Source organism: Mesoplodon densirostris, chromosome 4 (genome assembly GCF_025265405.1).
Source record: "Mesoplodon densirostris isolate mMesDen1 chromosome 4, mMesDen1 primary haplotype, whole genome shotgun sequence".
NCBI classification, from domain to species: domain Eukaryota; kingdom Metazoa; phylum Chordata; class Mammalia; order Artiodactyla; family Ziphiidae; genus Mesoplodon; species Mesoplodon densirostris.
The window spans coordinates 136,316,410-136,337,693 of record NC_082664.1 but is presented as its reverse complement, the minus strand read 5'-3'; the positions used below and the strand labels follow the sequence as shown (position 1 = coordinate 136,337,693).

Here is a 21,284-nt window from a genome sequence, read left to right as displayed (position 1 = left end):
GGAAATGAATTTAAAGTACGTTGGTCATTTGTCCCAAGATAAAGAACAATTGCCAAATATTTTATCCCAATTTGTCAGCCCTGCTCTATTCCAGTGAATTCCATCAATCCAAGGCGAGTCACACTGTTTATTCTCTCCAGAACAATAAGGTTAACCCAATAGGTTTATTTGTTTAAGTCATTTGGTGAATTCTTTTAAATTATGTCTTGTTTCTAGTACTGCTTTCATTTTGCATTCACATAAGCATTTGCTGCAGCTGCTTGAGGAGAAAAGGAAAGAAGGCTCTTGTGGAGCAATGAAAAGAGAATACATTTTAAAATTTTCCTTTCTTTCTCCTAAAATTAGCACCTGGCATATGGAATATTCCGCAGGTGGCTCAGCAGGGACAGGCTTATTGTTTTTCCTACCTGCCACTGAGATGTTTGACATTTGGCTTGCTAAGGAACAAGACTTTTGAGGCCATCACTCTGTGTGTGTGTGTGTGTGTGTGCGTGTGTGTGTGTGTATGAGTATATGTATGTGCTGTGGGCATGCTGAGGAACAGCTAATAGAGGTCTCTTGGAGGAGAGAGTACAAGAGAGAGCCGCTATTAACAAAATAATACAATTAAGAAAAATTAAATATTAGTGAAGGGAGTATGTTTGCCCACATTCTATACTTTTATAGTTGAATAACTAATTCAAATCCTACTAGTGTTAGAGAATAGAAAACTACTTTGTGACTTAGAGAACTCCAGGAATTACACTTTATAATATAATAGGAATACTCTTTGAATATTATTTGGAGACCCAATTTAAAGTTCACTGAGGTAACTTCCCCCAGTTGTATGAAAAGCAGTCACTGAATTAGCATTCCACAAACATTTATAAACACAGCAGTTTGTGTCATGCACTATTTTAGGCAATGAACTTTAAAGAAAAAAGTGGAGTTTCAAATTTGAAAGAAATTTAGGTAGCATAACAAACTAACCATGGATATGGGCAATAGGAGAAAGAGAAGAATTTCAGATAATCTCTCAGTTTCTGGCTTGACGCCTAGGTGAATGATTGAATCATTAATGATTCCTGACAAAAACCACTAACTGCTTATCTAACAGCCACTCTACAAATTTTGTCTAATAAGACATAATGATACAAAACATAAGAAGATATCTTTGCAGGGAGCATCCATGAATATTCTCTACAGTACACTGACTCAGCAGGGTGACAAGCACTTTTTCTTTACCTTCCTTCTTTCTGCCTGTTTGGAGCACCAGCAGCCAGTTTGTTACCATGAGGTAACTTGAAGATAGACACTTTGTGATAAAGATTGTAGAAGAAAAATATGGATTCCTGATAATTGGTGAGTCACCATGTTAGTCCTGGGTTGCCTAATTCTGAAGTTTTATTTTGATAGAAAAATAAATCTTTATCTTATTTAAGCTACAATTATTTCAGGTTCTGTCACTAGCCATCGAAACTAATCCTGACTGATACTTCATTACAGAAAAACAAGTTACTTGGGGCTTTTTTGGTAGGTGGCAGGGTTAAGAGGAAGTTCAGCTTTGGATGTGTTATATGTGAGGTGCTGGTGGAACACCCAGAAACACCTGGAAACCCAAGGTAGAGATACAGATTTGGTATTGATCCAAGTGGGAGGCTAATGTCTACAGCTTATCATTTTCAGTCAGTGGTTCTTAATTTTCTTCAGATCATGCCTATGGTAAGAATTTTCTATTTTTCATTTCTGAGCATTTAACTTGCACTTTACCTTGAATACAATAAAGGCAATCTTTATTTTGCATGGCAATGCAGAACCAAAAAAATGAGCATGCAAGATGAAATTATGCAAGGTGATTTAAATAATGGAAAAATTATGATTGCTTCATGAGCTTTAAAACTTTTGTGAAATTTTAAAACTCTGTCAGTTATACATGTACAGAGAACAGAAAAAAATAGTAAAGCTATTATTTACTTAGAATATTGGAATTTAAGGCACTAGAAACATTGAGAATTAAAGTGTTTTATTTGTTAAAAATGTATTGAGTATTTTCAACACTGCTTGCCTTCTTCTTGCTGATAACTTACTGTATAGGGAGCGAAGATCTTTCATATGCCCTAGCGAATTGTCATACTCCTTCCTAAGTTTGGATCAGCTTCCAACATTTTATCCTTTGCACATTCATATTGTGAAATATCTCCAAAAGTTCCCTTAACGTGGAGGTTCTTTGGCCTGTATTACTTCTGGGACATCTTCATCCTTTTTGTCACAACTACTTTCCTTCTTTATGTTGATAAATGTGCCTTCACTAAGTTCCTCTGGCAGCATATGTAGAGTCCCTCAAATGGTGACAGTGTCAACATTCCCACTGTCAGCTATTTATTCTGTAATTCCATTTATGTTTGATACAAAATTCACTTCCAGCAGTGTCACTTTGCTGTACTTTCATCTCTGTTGGTCAATTCTCTCCTCTGATTGTCCATTTTTGTAAAATGTCATGTGGATTTATCACTTAGAGACAAGATGGTAACACAACTACACACTTTTGCTCTATCTGTGAACTGAATAACAGATGCAGAGTGACCAGTCACTGACAGACTGAAGTAAGTGGTGTGATTGGTCACTGATCATGGTGTGCATCTGTTATTTACATAGTGATTTGTGGACTGAAGAGCTAGCAACAAAGTTTGTACTTTATGCAATTACTGGACTGAACTGAACCATGGTAACTGAAATGTGAACTGTGGTGTTAGAGGACTGGGTTATTTAACTAAACCATGGTAACAGGAAATCGTGCGTGTCAGAACTATGCAAAGTGAGGCCTGTCTTCCTACGATCAAGTTCAGCACTGGTGAGTAATATCTAGATATGTTCATGTAACATTCATTCTCTCCTTTTCATACCTCCTCCTTCTACTCATGTTTTAGCCATATTATTTTTATTAGTATTACTTCCAGAGAGTGATAAGGGGAATTTTCAATGCATCCTAAATCAGTTTTGCAACTGATAGTTTTAATATATTGGCTAAAATGGGGAGGGAGGGCTTTAATTATCCTTAATCATATATTTTCCAGCCTGTTCTTGTATCCTATAACCATGGACTGCTGAATTAGCATGGCTGTAATAATGTTTTGTCATAAAGAATTTTTTATAACAAATTGTGTTATTAGACATTTTTACTAAGCAGAATTATCTTTTTACTCATTCATTCAGTAAATATGTGCTAGACACTGTACCATGTGCTTGGAATATTTGTATCAGTGAATAAAAGAGGCAATAATCCTTGCCTCTGTGGTGCTCACATTTTAGTGGTAGTTGTGATGGGGTGGAGCATGAGGCAATAATAAAGCCTGCTAGTGTTGTAGTGCTGTCAAGTTATGACAAGGTTATAAATGGAAAAAATAGAGATATTTTAGAGCATACTTAAAAAAGTATAACCTTGACGAGATGATCAAAATTAATACCACTAACACAGTGATATTATGGACACCATGTATCTCTAGATACAATACCCTATGAAGGACAAAATATCATTATGTAATATTCTGGCCAGATATGTGTAATTTTAATCTAATCATGAGGAGATATCAGATAAATCCCAAATAATGAATACTCTATACAAAAGGAAGTATTCTCCAAAAATATCAGTGTCATAAATGCTGACATTTTTTGTTTCTTTTTTTTAAGTCTCAATTTTAGGGCTTTTTATTGTCAAGAATTCTTAGTTTTATCAAAGGATAATTATTCACATTTCTGTATCTGCAGCAAATCTTAACTCAAGTTATTTACGAAATATTTTAAGCACTCATTTTGATACTGTTTTGGCTACTTTCTTAGCTTGGATCATCTAGGAAACAGAGTCTGAGCAAGTTTGAGGACTAGCACTTCATTGAGAGGTTTTTACCTTATTTCCTCACATCAAGAGTGAGGAAATAAGCAAAAGAGGCAGAAAGGGAGGGAAAATAAATTTAAGGATGCATTACTGAACTGGCCACAGTTTCATGAAGAGGGATAGTTAAGATGTCTCTGGGAAAACCAAATGTAGAAAAGAGTCTGAAACAAAGCTTATTTTTAACACTTTATTTACTTTATACCACATTTGATCATTCAGTGCTTCACTGAGCATCTGCTGGTTTGATATCAGAATACTACTGAGAGTTTATCCCTAATTCACGATCTCATGGATATCTCTACATCCTGTGTTGAGTTTTTCTGTAGAGAAGTCCTTTCAAGTGCAAATGATCTTCCACCTTCCTCTTTACTAAGGAGAGCCAAGTGGGCAGTTGAGGTTCCATTTCTATATAGGAGAAGCTTAATGGTTGGAAGTAGGTCTTAGAGCTTGCACTCTACATGGAATGACAACTAGTTTCTTGACTTCTCCTGAGTTAAGCCTTTATGATACTTACTTTTAAAACTGCTATAAATCTAAAAATATTACTAACCGGTGAATATAACAAAAAAGAAACAGACTCACAGATACAGAGAACAAGCTAGTGGTTACCAGTGGGGAAAGGAAAGGGGGAGGGTCAAGATAGGGCTGGGGATTAAGAGGTATAAACTACTATGTATAAAATAAATAAGCTGTAAGGATATATTGTATAGCACAGGGAACATAGCAAATATTTAATAATAACTATAAATGGAGTATAACCCTTAAAAATTGTGAGTCACTATGTTGTACACCTGAAACATATAATATTTAAACTATGACAATAAAAATTTAATTAATTAATTATTTAAAAAAGAAAACTGCTATAGACTTATATTCAGATGAAAGTGAAAAAAAAATAATTCTAAAGCCAAGTAGAAAAGTGTGAGGGTGTTAATATGTTTTGGGGATACCCTGAGCCCACTTCCCTTCATTGGTTAAAAAGGCCAGTTTTAAGCAAAATGGTAGCATAGTGAAAGAATTTCTTTTTGCTATTCTTCCACTCTCCTCTTTTACCATGTCTCTTCCCCTACCCCCAAAATACACAAGTGTCTGGAAAACTCATGCTGCTCCTTGCCTGTCTGTGGCACTCTACCCCCCGCCCCCAGCTTGCCCTTTCCAGATAGTGCCTTTTACTCTTACCTCCTGTAGGAGTCTGATAGGGCTGTCACCACAAAATACCATGGACTGGGTGGCTTAAACAACAGAAATTTATTTTCTCACAGTTCTGGAGACTAGAAATCTGAAATCAAGATGCCAGTAGGGTTCATGTCTGGTGAGAGCTCTCCCCTTGGGTTGCAGGGTGCTCATATGGCCTCTCTTTGGTGAGTGCATGGGGATGGTGGTGGAGGGTGGAGAGCAGTTCTGTGGTATCTCTTCTATATGGACACTAATCCTATCAGATCAGAACCCCACCCTTACGACCTCATTTAACCTTAATTACCTCCTTAGATGCCGCATCTCTAAATAGACACACTAGGAGTTAGGGCTTCAGTATGCGAATTTTGGAGGGACACAAATAAACACCCCGGTCCTAAATCTTCTCTCAAACCTTACCTTCCCCTAGCATAACCCTTAGAGACTTGTTTTTTGCTAGGTGTCTATTGTGGTGAACTAATCTGGGCTCACAGACTAGTTCTGCTCTTACAGAGGGATTCTCACAGGAAACTATATAGACTCATTCTTTGGAGAATATCAGTTTGAAAAAAGCATTTCATTAATTATCTAACCATCAAGCACTGCTGCCCATGTCCAGCCCTCCACCCAAGCATTTGCTACATGTGGCCTCAGGGACTCAGATACTTGGTGCCTAGGCATCTTTTTTTCCATTTCTGGCATATATTGTTGGATTTTTTGTTATTAATTGTATCAATGATGTTCAAAGAAGAAACTCCACATAAGAATGGGAACAAAGACATGGAAATTGAACATTCTAGATTTAATTTCCAGTTCCACAAATAATCTATGAATAATCCCAGAAAGAAGGTAATAATAAGTGTTATACTACGGTGACTTGTGAAGATAACTAAGATTTATTTATTATTATTATTTTGTGTGTGTGTGTGTGTGTGTGGTACGCGGGCCTCTCACTGCTGTGGCCTCTAGCATTGTGGAGCACAGGCTCCAGACACGCAGGCTCAGCAGCCATGGCCCACGGGCCCAGCCGCTCCGCGGCATGTGGGATCCTCCCAAACCGGGGCACGAACCCGTGTCCCCTGCATCGGCAGGCGGACTCTCAACCACTGCGCCACCAGGGAAGCCCAGATTTATTTATTATTTTGAAAGAGTTTGTGCCAGTTATCAATTTATTCCCTCTCAGCTCTAAATCCACCCTTCAGTACCTGCTCTGCAACATTTCTCCCTTACAATGAGCACATGTTAAACTTTATCTATAGAGAGCACAGGAGGGACATTGCAGGAGGAAGTGGGCTTCTCTTCCTGGTTCCTGATTGTTGCATACTGCTTTTTCTAGTTCCTGCTGCACCATCTATTAGTGGTGCAAATGTGTGGGGAGAGACTTCAGGCTCTACTCCAACTGCCCACAGTCCCTCAGCAACCTTGCAGACCCCAGCTCAGGTCTAGTGACCACCTCAGCGTTGTCCTTCCAATGCACACACCATGCACTCTGAGCCTCATGCTCACAACAAGACCTCAACTTCCTCTAAGCCCAGCAGCCTTGGCTCCCATGCACTGGGAAGGGAGACCACTTAGGATGTTCTCCCAGTAGACTAGGCAAGATATAATGACATATTTTAACTAGAGCTATTGAAGTAGAGATGGTGAGAAATGGCTGGTTGCCAATATAATTTGGAGTTAGAGTCAATAAAACTTCCTAATGGACTGAATGTGAGGTATGAATTAAAGTGAGAAATCAAGATATTTATACCAAGAAAGTGGATAAATGACAGAGATATAATTTATTGAGATGGAAAAGATTTAGGGAAGTCCATCTTTCGGAATTGGAGAAAGCAGATGGAAACCAAGTTTTCTATTTTAACCATGTTTAATTTGAAATACTTATTAGACATACAAGTGGAGAAATCAAGTAAACAGTTAGATATACTAGCATAGGGCTCAGAAGAGAAAATAATGTTGAATAAAATTACAGTCATCAGCATATAGATGATGATGGCTCTGGATGAGATTACATAAAATCTAGATAGAAAATGGAGAACGGGGAAGGAAAGAGGAGGGGATGAATGGGGAGGAGAGAGTGCTTTGGGATGAATTAAGAGTAAGCTTAGGGGGCTTCCCTGGTGGCGCAGTGGTTGGGAGTCCGTCTGCCGATGCAGGGGACACGGGTTCATGCCCCGGTCCGGGAAGATCCCACATGCCACGGAGCGGCTGGGCCCGTGAGCCATGGCCACTGAGCCTGTGCGTCCGGAGCCTTTGCTCCGCAACGGGAGAGGCCACAACAGTGAGAGGCCCGCGTACCGCAAAAAAAATAAATAAATAAATAAATAAAATTTTTTTTAAAAAAAAAGAGTAAGCTTAGGAGACAGAATTAACCATTGGCTTTGGTATTAGTTTTTCATTGGTTGAGATGGTTGGTAAGAAACTTTTCAAGGGCACCAGTATAAACAAAACCAGTTTAACACTAGTACTAGCTCTAGTCCTCTGAGGGTTGCTTTTTTCAAATCTTATTTATTAGACAAGTATTCCTTCAAACCAACCATCTCATTATTACAATAAACCATTTGGTACTGTATTTTTTAACTTCAGCTGTTGGTTTGTCAGCTAACTGGAAAGCACAGGTAGAAATTGATGACATTTGAGACATTTTTATTTCCAGGCATTTGTACCAGCTATTATTACCATTTGATTTCCAGGTCTTGCCCTGACAAATTCACACTGATTAAGTGAAAATCAGCCTGGGAACTGTAAGGATGGGTAGGGTCAGGTTCCTCATGGTAGTGAGTTCTTGGCTGGACTCAAGCTCTCCCATCACTCTTTGCCCCACCTTGCTTCTCCCAACACTGATCACACATTAATTGAGCTCCTCTCCTTGCTCTATTTTTCTTCCCCAAAGCTATCATTATGTCTCACTCTATTATGCTATTTATTTTCTTATCTTTTTATTATCTGTCCTACCTCACTCCCATGTAAGCTCTATAAAGTCATAGACTTCACTTGTTTTATTCACCCCTACTGTATCTGCTATCCCTGTACCAGAGGCACCTACAACGTACCCAATCTTGTTGAACAAATTAACTTGTCAGAAGTTAGCTTCGTTGAAACTGGAAAAATCACATAGTGCAAAAATTAGTTCATTTCCTCCTCAAAATTAAGAGGAGTATATTATGTAATGAATACAATTATTATAATAAATACACACAATATACTTCTGTGTCAGCACAAGTTACAACTAAGTTTTTTAAGAGATAGTATGCACTTCAGGGAGTTATCAATTCACAGATTACTCAGGCCTCTGTCATTGTCTCTGAGGCTGGACAGTTTGGAAGGGATATGTCTCTTCTTCCATTTATATTTTCACCCTCAGTATGAGATCAGAAAAAGAGGACAAATATGGTAAAGCAACATCTGAAGGCCAGCTCTAGGGACACCAAATTAGGAATGACCTTCACAGACATCACAGATCCATCATATTCCCATTCTCATTCATTCATTCTCTGTCTGTCTCTCTTTCTTTCTCTAAGTTCTGACTTCCCTTGGCCAACTAAACACTCACCCTATCCCTAATTTGCCTTCATTGCAGTATATCTTTCTCACTCCAGAATATGCTCTTAACTAATATGCCAATTTATAAAGTCTATTAAGCACATCAACTTATAGTTTGTTGCAGATGCTGCATTTTTTTCCCCTGGATTCTATTTGTCTTTTAATTTTGTTTAACTGGCTCCAGTACAGGAGTTGGAACCAAATAAAAATGTTAGCTCCAGTTTCTCCCTCCCTTAAGACATACATGAATTAAGCATATACTTCAGATCAAGCACAATGCTGGGTACTGGAGATACAAAAATTAACAAAATACAATCTTTTTCTCAATGGGCTGACTCTTGCTGGGATGATAGCAGTGCTGATACTGATGCAGATAAAGTAACTTTTTGTTTTTTCCTGAACCTTCCTTCCTTGTCTCTGTCCTCAGGGGAAAGTAGAGGCTTGTTCACTTCTATCACTTCTCAAAGATGACCAACAGTATGTTTTCTAAATTTTATTATTACTTTATTATATAGTTTATATTAACTATATATTTGTGTACAGACACCTTCAAGGGTTAACTATGTAGCTTCTTTGTATAAAGACTCAAAGTCTGACAGTCATTGCATCGCAGTGGCCTGCTTTTAGTTTTGGTAACATTCCAAGCTTTTTCTTCTTCAAAGCCTTGTTAATGCTCTTAGTACGTATGAGGCTCTGCTGGAATGATCTTCCCTTGGCTCTTAGGCACAGTTAGCTCTTCCAACATGAGGCCACCATAACCACCTGACATAACAGCCAATGCCACCACTATCCCCTATCATAAGACTCATTTGTTTCTTTCATGATATTTAACACAATTTTTAGTCATTTCAGTAGCTCGTTTTCATGTGGACTGTTTCCCTCACTAGACTGTGAGTCAAATCCTTGTCTGTCTTGTCCACAGCCATAACCCCAATGTCTAGCAGAGTGCCTGGCATATAATAGTTGTTGAGTAAATATTTGTCAGATAACAGGAAAAGTAAGGAGGAAGAGAGCAAAGGGAGAGGAAAGGAGGGAGAGAGAAAGAAACCTCCCCAACCTTCAATCATCTTGTACTTCTTCTGAACTCCTAAAGGGTCTACTGTCTAGTAATCTTCAAAACACTTTGCTCATTTACCTCCTAAAATAATGAATTTAAATGACATATGCCCTCACACATGTTTAAATTGATATCTAAAATTTGTTGTCATAAGTTTAAACAAATGCAAAGGATAAACATCCTACATATTGTAAATATTAGCATTTAAAATAAATCTATTACATGATATTCTTTGAAATGTATCCAATGGGACCTAAACACAATAGAGATTTCATGTCTACCACCATCCATTTTAAAAAGGCACAAAGGGACTTCCCTGGTGGTGCAGTGGTTAAGAATCCGCCTGTCAATGCAGGAGACACAGGTTCGATCCCTGGTCCAGGAAGATCCCACATGCCACGGAGCAACTAAGCCCATGCACCACAACTACTGAGCCTGCACTCTAGAGCCTGTGAGTCACAACTACTGAGCCTGCGTGCCACAACTACTGAAGCCTGTATGCCCATGCTCCGCAACAAGAGAAGCCACCACAGTGAGAAGCCCACACACCACAACGAAGAGTAGCCCCCACTCACTGCAACTAGAGAAAGCCCATGTGCAGCAACGAAGACCCAACACAGCCAAAAATAAATAAATAAAATAAATTTATTAAAAATAAATAAAAAGGCACAAAGATTCAGCCATACCACTCCTAGACATCCTAGACTTCTCTTCTAGAGAGAAACTGGTGTAGAGGTCCTCCACAGGATATGTACAAGAATATTCATAACAACTTTATCAATAATAATTAAAAGCTGAAGAGAAATCAACTAACTGTTCCTCAGCAGTAGAATGGGTAAATAAATTATGGTGCATACAAGCATACTTACACAGGGATATTATACAGCAATGGTTCTCAAATGTTTTGGTCTCAGGACCCCTTTATACTCTTAAAACTTAATTGAGGACACTAAATTGTTTTAGTCTATTTAGGTGTTTCTATCAATATTTGTCATATTAAAAATTAAGACCAAGAGATTTTTAAATTTTTGTATTAGTTTATTTTTAAAATAAAAGTAACAACATGGATAAACCTTGAAAACATTATGCTAGTGAAACAATCCAAACACAAACGGAAAAATACTGTTCCATGTATAGGAGGTACCTAGAGTAGTCAGATTCATAGAGACAGAATATCAAATGGCCATTGCCATGGGCTGGAGGGAGAGGCAAATGGAGAGCTTTTGTTTAATGTTAAAGAATTTCTGTTTGGGAAGATAAAAAAAGTTCTGGAGAAGAATGGTGGTGACAGTTGCACAACAATGTGAATGTACTTAAGGCCACTTAACTATACACCTAAAAATGGTTAAAATGGTAAATTTTATGTTATGTAGATTTTACCACAATTAAAAGTAACAATAATAAATCCATTACATATTAATGTACATAATTTTATGACAACTATATTTTCTAAACAAAAATATTAGTAAGAAGAAATGGCATTACTTTAGATTTTGCAAATCTCTTTAAGTTTGGCTTAATAGAGGACAGCTGAATTCTAATATCTGCTTCTGTTTTCAATCAGTCATAATATGTTATTTGGTTGAAGTATATGAAGAAAAGTTGGACTCACAAAGACATATAGTGGAAAAGAGAAGGATTATTCCAGTAGCCTTTTCAGAAAATTGCAAACAGTCTTCTTTAATACTACATCAAAACTTGGTAAGTGTGGGCTTCCTTGGTGGCGCAGTGTTTAAGAATCCGCCTGCCAATGCAGGGGACACAGGTTCGAGCCTGGTCCGGGAAGATCCCACATGCCGCGGAGCAACTAAGCCCATGCGCCACAACTACTGAGCCTGCGCTCTAGAGCCCACGAGCCACAACTACTGAGCCTGCGTGCCACAACTACTGAAGCCTGTGCGCCTAGAGCCGTGCTCTGCCACAAGAGAAGCCACTGCAATGAGAAGCCCGCGCACTGCAACAAAGAGTAGCCCCCGCTCACTGCAACTAGAGAAAGCCCGCACACAGCAACAAAGACCCAATGCAGCCAAAAATAAAATTAATTAATTAATCAATTTTAAAAAAAACTTGATAAGTGGTAGTTTCTTAAAATACTGGTTCACCAAAATATTCCAAATATTGACACACTTCATTGTATAGCAGAAAAGTCACATTTGTTAATATCACCACCAATCTCAACAGAAATGTCATGAAGTACTGGGAGGCTGTTAAGTGAATATAAACATTCCAAATTTCTAATTTTTGTCTGGAAATGCAAATTTTAACAATGTCCACAAATATAGTCAGTTGTTTGCCTTGCAGGAGCAGGCTCACAAAATTTTTTTTGACAAAATACCTGCCAAATATCTAAGTCGGAGTAATCATAGTTTGTTCTTGGTTCTTTTAGGTAAAAATGGTGTTCTATGGAAAAGCGACCATTTCAGTTCACAACTCAATTGCACAAGTGCTTTCTCCTGAGACAATCATCATACATACATACGCAGAAGTAATTTATGTGTACTTCCCATTTAATCACAAAGAATATTAAGAAGACAGGCACTAATCTCAGCAACACAGGAACAAAAGGGAACTTCGTCAACCTGATAAAAGACAAGTAAATTTACTAGTTATTCCTAATATCATAATTAATGATAAAAGACTAAATGTTTTCCCTCCAAAGACTGAAAACAAGGCAAGGATATCTGGTTTCCTTGCTTCTACTTAATACTGTACTCAAGAATCTAGTCAGTGTAGTAGGAGAAGAAAAAGAAAAAAAAGCATATGAACTGGACAGGAAAAAAAAACTGTCTTTATTCACAGATGACATAATTATATACATTAAAAAATTTCAGAAATATCTACGAAAAGCCTGCTAGAATTAATAAGTGGGTTTAGCAGGTTCACAGGATATCATGCTAATATATAAAAATATGTGCAGGGCCTCCCTGGTGGCGCAGTGGTTGAGAGTCCGCCTGCCGATGCAGGGGATACGGGTTCGTGCCCCGGTCTGGGAGGATCCCATGTGCCGCGGGGCGGCTGGGCCCGTGAGCCATGGCTGCTGGGCCTGCGCGTCCGGAGCCTGTGCTCCGCAGCGGGAGAGGCCACAACAGTGAGAGGCCCACATACCGCAAAAAGAAAAAAAAATAAAAATAAAAATAAAAAATATGTGCAATTAACAACTGAAAGTTGAAATGTAAATAACAATATAATTTTCAAAAAATATAAAGTACTTAAAAATAAATCCAACAAAATTTGTGCAAGATTTCTATCCTGAAAACTGCAATAGATCCATAAGAGAAACTTAAGAAGATGTAAATAAACAAAGAGATATACCATGTTCATGGATCTAAAGATTTAATATTGTTAAGGTGGCAATTTTCCCCAAACAAGTGTATGGATTCAATGCACTCTCAATCAAAATCCCAGCCTTTTTATAGAAAATGACAAACTAACTTTAAATTATATACAGAAAAGCCAAGCATCCATAATAACCAAATGAATTTTGATTTTTTTCTTCTTCAGTTCTTTAAAATAGGCATGACTGTTTAAAACAAAGAGGCTGTCAGCATGGATCCTAAGACATTAGAAAAGTAATAAGAGAACACTATGAACAACATTATGCCAACAAATTCAACAACATAGATGAAAAAGACAAATTTCTTAAAATACACATTGTATCAAAATATATACAAGGAAAAGCAGAAAATCTAATAGGTTTACATCTAATAACCACATTGAATTTATTATGAAAAACCTTCCCCAAAAGAAAACTCCAGGGCCAGACAGTTTCAATGGTGAAAACACCAGTTATACAAATGTTTTTCAGAAAAGAGAGCAGAGAACACTATTCACCTCATCTTATGAGGCCAAGTGTTATGGGCTAAATTGTGTCCCCCAGAAAATTAATATGTTGAAGTCCCAACCCTCATTACCTCAGAATATAACCATATTTGGAAATAAGGTCCTTACAGAGGTGATTAAGTTAAAGTGATACTGTTAGGGTAGGGCTCTAATCTGACTGTTGCCCCTAAAAGAAGAGGGAGTGGCACCATGGGCATGTGCTTGCACAGAGAAAAGGCCATCTGAGGACACAGCATGAAGGCAACCATCTGCAAGCCAAGGAGAGAGGCTAATGAGAAACCAAACCTGCCCACAACTTGATCTTGGACTTCTAGCCTCCAGAACTGTGAGAAAAGAAATTTCTGTTGTTTAAGACACCCAGTCTGTGGTTTTCTGTTATGGTAATCTTAGCAAACTAATACACCAACATAAGCATAATACCAAAACCTGACAAAGATGGTATAAAAAACTACAGATTAATATCTTTCATGGATAGAGAGGCAAAATTCGTAACAAAACACTAGCAGACCAAGTCGATAGTATAAAAAAAGAATAAAGCTTCAAGACTAAGTAGGATTTATCCCAGTAACACAAGATTAGTTTAGGATTTTAAAATCAATTGTTAATTCACTATAGTAACAGACAAAAGGAGAAAACCTATATGATCATTTTAATAGACACAGAAAAAGCATTTGAAAAAATCCAACATTTATTCCTGATAAAAACTTCCAGCAAACCAAACATAATATGGAACTTCCTCAAATGAATATATGGCATCTATAGCATAATTAACGGTGAAAGATAGAATTGTTTCCTCTACAATGGGAACAAGGTAAATATACCATTATAACTACTTCTATTCAACATTGTACTAGAGGTCCTAGTCATTGTAAGAAGGAAAGAAAAAGAAATAAATGACATTAAGATAAAAAAGAAGTAAACTGTCTCTATTTGCAAATTATATGATGATTAATGTTAAAAATCACAGGGAGTCTAGAAAACAGTTACTAGAACCCATAAGTAAATTTAGCAAGGTCATAGGATACAGGGTTCATATAGAAGAATCTGCTAAAAGTAAACATTAAAGATATATCCTTATATACTAACAGCAAACTTGGAAAATGAAATTTTAAAAGCCATTCCATTTACAATAGCACCAAAAAAATTATGAATAAGTCTAACAAAAGATCTTTATATTGGAAACTGCAAAACATAGTTAAAAGAAAGTAAAAAATATCTAAATAAAAGAGAGATATACAACCTTCATGGATCAGAGGATTCAATATTGTTAACATAACAATTCTCCCCAAACTGTGGTATTGGTGAAAGGATAGACATATAGATCGATGAAACTGAATACAAAGTAAGAAACAAGAGTGCGCACACACACGTGTGTGTGTGTATATGTGGGGCAGGAGAGAGTGTTTTGACAAAACTGCCAAGTTAATTCAATGGAGAAAGGGAGAAAGAGTAGTCTTTCCAATAAGTAGTACTGTAACAACTAGATATTGGGTATCCATATTTTTTTTAAAAAAGGAGGGGGACTATCAATCCTAAAGTCATACCATATGCCAAAGTTAACTCAAAATGGATCATAGTCCTACTTGTAAAACCTAAAACCATAAAACTTATAGAAAAGAGTATCATAGAAAATATTTATGTCCTTGGGTTAAGCAAAGATATTTCAGAAAGACATAAAGAGTATGAATCTAAGGAAAAAATAGTCATGCCAAGGTGCCAGGAGTTTTAACCGTCATTGCTTTTGTACCATCAACAAAAACGTCAACGCACTGAAAAAGGCAAATAACTAAAACCCTAAATGATTATGAAAATAATTTTGACTCATGGAACCCCCAGAAAACTCTCAGGTACCCCCTTCAGGAGTTCTCAGACCCCACTTTGAGAATAGCTATTTTGCAATAATTAAAAAGAATGAACTCTGATGTATGCAACAATGGATGCATCATACAGACATAATGTTGAACAAAAGAAGCCTGGAACAAAGGAGAACATACCATATAATTACACTTACACACTTCCAAGAATAGGCTACAGTACTCTATAGTGTATGAAGTCAGAATAACGGTTAACTCTGGAGTCAAGGAAGAAGGAGATTAACTGAGAAAGGTCATGATGGGAGGGCATCACCTATATCTAGATTTAGGTGGTAGTCTGTGTATGTTACTGTATGGATGTTATACCTCAATAAAAATACAAAAAGAAGTAATATAAACAAGTCCTTCTTTAACAGTTTTATGTCTTTCTTTTTCCTCCTTGAACTTATATTTCAATTCCACTTCCTTACAGAATATTATCCTAATGAAATAGATTTCTATATTTTAAAGTCTTTTATTAAACATCCTCTAACATTTTTATGCAATATTTCTAGGCATATTCTCAAGTAGGTCAATTTTAAGGAAGAATTCATAGTGAAGCTAAGAATCCGGAAATTCTAGTTTGAAGATAATGGATTATAACATTAATTTGGCATTTTATACCTTAATTGTTAAGTATATTTTTATCTGTATAGTCTTGTTTCACTAGAAGGTTAGTTCCTTAAAGGCAGGGATGAATCTCGAGTCTTCCATAGCAAAGGACCTGACATGCAGTAGGTCATGGCTCATTGATTTATTTTCTCATTCATTCATGCAACAAAGATTTCTTTACCATTTATGTGTAGGGTACTTGCTAGGCCCTAGACATATAATAATGGGTAGATGCAGGGCTCAATAAATTCCTGTTGATAACTGATTGATAATTATCAGCTACATTTCAAAAAGCGTGTAATTCTCTTTTCTTCTGAACTCAAGTGCAGGTGCACTACAGGTCTGATTAACCCTGTCATAAAAATGGGGACACCAAGACACAGAAATTAATTAACTGCCTCATTTAGGGTCATGCACTTTGTCATGGCTTGAGTGAGGATTAAAACCCTTACAGGTTTTTTCCTGGACTGAGGTGCTATGGGAATTCATTCAGATTGACTGGAGTTCATATTTCATTTAAATGCTCTCATTTCACTTGTGCTATATCCACCTTCCCTAACTCATATTTCAGGACCTGCAGTCTGAATCAGTTTATTTCCACTTCAGACACTGTCAAGATAAATTAGACACTGACGGTCCATGGCACCCTCTGAAGCAGAAGTGCTATTAGTAGAAAATATATAAGCAGGTTTATTTTCAATATAGTGTAGCACTTTTTTGGAGAACGTATTTTCTACTACAAATGAAGTAGGAATAACAAACCTGAGTGAATTTTGAAAACATTTAAAAAATTAAAATTTGATTTTTACTATATATCCTCAGGCAAGCATAGCCAAAGGAAGGTAAGCAACAGTAAATATTTTTATCTCTGACATTGCATCTCCAAACCATTCTGCTGAATAAGGTCTGGCAGGTCCCTGACTGTGAGCAGAGATAGGGTAACAACTCTGATGACACATAAACTTGTATCAGATACAGCCTCCATTTTTGCTGTAATCATCCATCTACAGCCTAGCCTGTTCAGCTGACAAGGCATGTTATTAATAAAGCCTACTGTACCATAAGTGCCTTGCCCTATGTGGTATTTATATTGTTGGAAACTGTAATTGTCTGAAACAATGGCCTCTGTGAAAAGATGTGATATGTTTTGAGCTGTGTAAAGATCAAAATAATTTAGACTAATAATGGTAGCTGTTTGTGAAGGATTAAAACATGGGTTATGCTGCAGAGTTAACGACTTGGCCTTGCTTTCAACGTTTTACTTCCATTCTGGTCCCTGTGAGATAACCTGGAATTTCATGCCAAGTTTCCCCACCAGAATGTAAACTCATTGAAGACAAGGAACTCTGACTTATTCACCAGCATCTTCCCAGCACATAACACAATACTTGGAAGAGAGTCAACACTGAATATTTGTTAAACGAAATAAATGAATGAGTATGAGTATAGGAAAGAAATGGAACAAGTTTCAGGTTCAAGCCATTATCATAGTTCCTGCAGGTTGTGACTTGGAATAGTAGAGTGGGACCCAATCGCCAGGAGGTCAGTACTAATGGGGAGGGAGAAGGTGAAATGGAAGCAGTCTGAAACCAAGTAGCTGAGGATACCACGTGGCACTCACAGATTGCTGAGCCAGACATAAAAGTTCTGGGTAAAGAACCCTGCTGGGAAAGAAAAAGCTTGCCCTTGTTCCTCACCTCTCCACCCTCACCTGATAGGATTTAGACGAGTTCTTGCATCTTTCAACCTGGATTCTCCTGAGACAACAAAAGGGGCTTCAGATCTCCTCTAATGCTCACTAATGGAGTGCTAGGTAGAACAGCCTGCAAGTGATGGCTTGTGGCTTAGGGACCACCGTGAGTGGCTAGGATAAGAGCAAGGTGTTAGATAGGTAGATAGACGGAGGACCAAGTCTTGAAATGGAGCCAGATTATCTCTCCATTGAACTAGTAAAGACAGAATATGAAGGAAGATTTAAAAATTTAGAAGTAATGAAGGAGAGTAGATACAAAAACATATTGAAGTAGAGAAAAAGAAAAATGAAGGAAACTTTTGAGACCTAAGCCGCAACCACTTTTCCTAATTTCTTTCCTTGCAAAATCTGATATTGTTTGGATTATACCCTCCTGCACGCTCATGGAAGGTAATTTCCCTTCCCAGTATGCAGGGTAGATTATGTTTGGCATCCCGGCATGCGAGGTAGATTATGTTTGGCATCGTTCTTTCAACAAGTAATTAGTTTAGGATGTGTGTTTGACACAAGTCTGCCCAATGGGACTCAGTTCTACTAGAGGCCTCTAGGAAAGGTTAACCTTCCTTTATTATGAAAGAGACAGAGACAGAAAGAAAGAAGTGGGAGACAATATCCCTCTTTGTTGGATTCCCTTGACTGCATTTGATGCCAAGAAATGCTGAAGCTATGATGCTGCCTTGAAGGGAGAGAGCAGGAGAAATTACCACTGTCTGAGGATGCCAAGAGCAGAAAAAAGAAATCTAGTTGGGGCCTCAGTGACATACTTGAGTTACTCAATTAACCAGTAAAGGAACCACCTTCCTCCAAATTTCTTATTTGATGGGATAATAAATTCCTTATTTTTCAAAAGCTACCTCCAGTCTGGTTTTCTGTTGCTTGCACTTATGTTGATAGCTTGACTTTTCTAATAAAGGTGAGAGCATGTGTTATGAATGTGAAATGCGGGACTTGAAAAGTTTGAAACAGATATTTCAGCTTTTACCCATAGCCTCCATCTTCTTATCCCTTCCCCACTCCTACTGGACTCAGACAAGGGCCAGGAGACACAGGACTGGATGTAAAGGGACCTCTCCCTTCTCAAGACTTAGTCTTTGTTTCCGGCTCAAGCTCGGTGTGTTTAACTCTTTTCCTGAGGACATGTTCTGTCTCAGGAAGCTCCTCATTCACTCCAGTAAACAAGCTTCTGGCACCTTGCCCCATCAGTTCGTCAGACATACCCAGGTGTGTCTGAACCCCAAGCCACAGCTTAGGCTCAAGTGGGGAGCTCCAAGCACAGCACCTTTCTGTACCAATATCTAGCAAGGCTTTGTGGCCCTTGAGCAGAAACAGAATTAAAATGGTCAAGACTTAGTGATGGGAACTGGCACAGGCATGGGATAAGGTCTCAGTGCAGGAGTTAGCATTGAACCTTGAACAATACAGGTTTGAAATGCAAGGGACCACTTAATACGAGTATTTTTTTCAATAAACATACAGAACTCTTATGAAGACCACACAGCACCAAGCTTAGAACTCTGCATCTACAGTTAGTGTCAATAAGTTTAATTTAATGAGCAGGTTGTGGGCTGAAGGTCCAACGGTTTCCTTTTACAGACTCTTCTGTTCAGAGAGTGTCTTTCAACTACCACCACCACCTTCCCCCACAGAACAAAATCTTCAAAGTTTTCACCTCAGTTATCTAAGTTTATTTTTATAATATACTTTGAGATTGGAAGTGGTATAATAGTTTTATTTAACTTACCAGGAAGAAACCGAAGACACAAGAGATGATGTGACTTGGCCACGGTCCCAGAGGGCATGCGTGGCAGAGCTAGGATGGTCTCTAAGTCCCTGGGGGCTCTCAAGCCATTGTTCTGATGTCCCTGTATGTAATTGTTTTGACAGCAATTTCCCTGGTTCTCTCACTAGCCTGCTAATCACGCACGTCAATCATATGCAGGAACGCCATGGGCCTAAGGTCAGCCACAGTCTCAGGAGGACGTAATTCAAAAGAGAAAACAAGGCACCACAGAGCACTTTCTCCTTCCAGCATGTATGTCAGTTGTGGCCTCATGAGTCTGACAACGTGTGCAGAAGAGAATGTTGTTTTCTTTCCCCCCAGAGGGAGAAAGGCTATATCTAGTGTTCCGACCACAGCTGAAAACCAAGTGAGAAATCCAGCAGTTTAAGGTTCTCTGACTAGAGAACACTCAATGATATAGGAAGAGTTCTCCACCCAATCTCTAAAGAATCAGGAGGGCTGTCCTCTTTCTTCCTCCTCAACGACAGTCTCCGTAGTTTCACTCCAGTCTTTTAAGCGAGCCTGAGGGTGGTGAGGCTTAATGTGAACCTTGACACAGATGGTTAACACTAATTACTCTTCTCCTGCAGACCACTCGGCCGTCCTTCCTCATTTCACTTTCATTTTGGCGAGCAGCACCGAGGAGGCCAGAAGCCACGGTCCAGGCCCAGACCTGGGAAAAGGCCCCGAAGAGCCGCGCGCGTGGAGCCGGGAGGGCGGGGCGGGAAAGGGAGCTTGCGCGGGGGTGAGGATGTTCGTGTGAGGCGTGGATCCTGGAATGCGCGTGTGCGCGGCCCCCGAGCACCGCCCGCGCGGCGCCGATTGGCCGGGGGCGCGCGGCGGGGGAAACCCTTGGCTAATCTCCTGCCACTCAGCCGGGTCGACTTCGGATCCGGACCGCAGCGCCCGCGCGGAAGGACAAGTAGTCCCGGCGGCGGTGCCGCGTGCCCGTCCAGGGCTGTGCTTACCCCGCCCGGGGCTGCGGGGGCCCAGAGGCCCGGGCGGCGGGGGAGGGGCGTCCTCCGCTGCTCCTCGACCCCCGCCCCCTCCTCGCGACCAGACGGGTGGATTGCGCTCCCTTGGGAAACGTAATTGGATTCCGGGCTCCCTCCAGTCAGGATCAGCGGAAATCGGAGGCTGAGCCTGCAGTGGGAGGGGCGGGTGGGGAGAAGCCGCCGGGGAGGGAAACTTGGTGAAAACACCACTATGCCTTGAAGTGTCGGCGTGCTGGTTTCTGTGCAGGCCGCACTAGAAGGTTGGGTGGTAACGAAGGATCAGTGAAGATTGCCCCCGGTTCCCTTTTCCGCCTGGCATGTGACTCCTGCCCTCTCCACGTTGTTATTCTGAAATTCACCTGGATGCCGATCCCCCGGAAGAAAAATATTTTGGAACCTTTGAGACTTTCAGACACCACCACTTCGTTTTTCTCTCAGAGCTCTACTTGGAGCTGAGATGGTGAAATAACCCTGTCCAGTCTGGGATTTGGAGATGTGTCTTCTTAACTCAGGAGAAAATAGCATTCTTACCAGAATCGTCCGGGAACGAAGAATATTAAGTCCTTGCTTTAGCAGTAGTAAACTTCCCTAATTCCCTTTCCCTTGCGGAGGTGGAGCAAAAGTGGGAGCTTTAAGCAGATTTTTTGGCTGAAATGATAGGAATGTTCTAGGAATTTAAGAGACTAGCTCACCCGTCTTGTGATTTTTTCCCCCCGTCTCATTTACTGCATTTCACTCATTCATTCATCATCAAGCAAGCTTTCATTGGGGACTTTCTATGTGCCAGGCTCTGTTGTACTTACCAAG

The 21,284-nt window shown here is 39.1% G+C and overlaps 1 long non-coding RNA gene across 1 annotated transcript in view; it reads right to left on the bottom strand.

The window, feature by feature from the left end:
• The window catches only part of LOC132487564 (uncharacterized), a 73,485-nt gene extending 52,901 nt beyond the window's left edge, over positions 1-20,584 (bottom strand). The window contains exon 1 of the long non-coding RNA XR_009531655.1: positions 19,444-20,584. This is a non-coding gene — a long non-coding RNA (uncharacterized LOC132487564). The remainder of the gene's footprint in view (positions 1-19,443) is intronic.
• Positions 20,585-21,284: the final 700 nt, after the last annotated feature.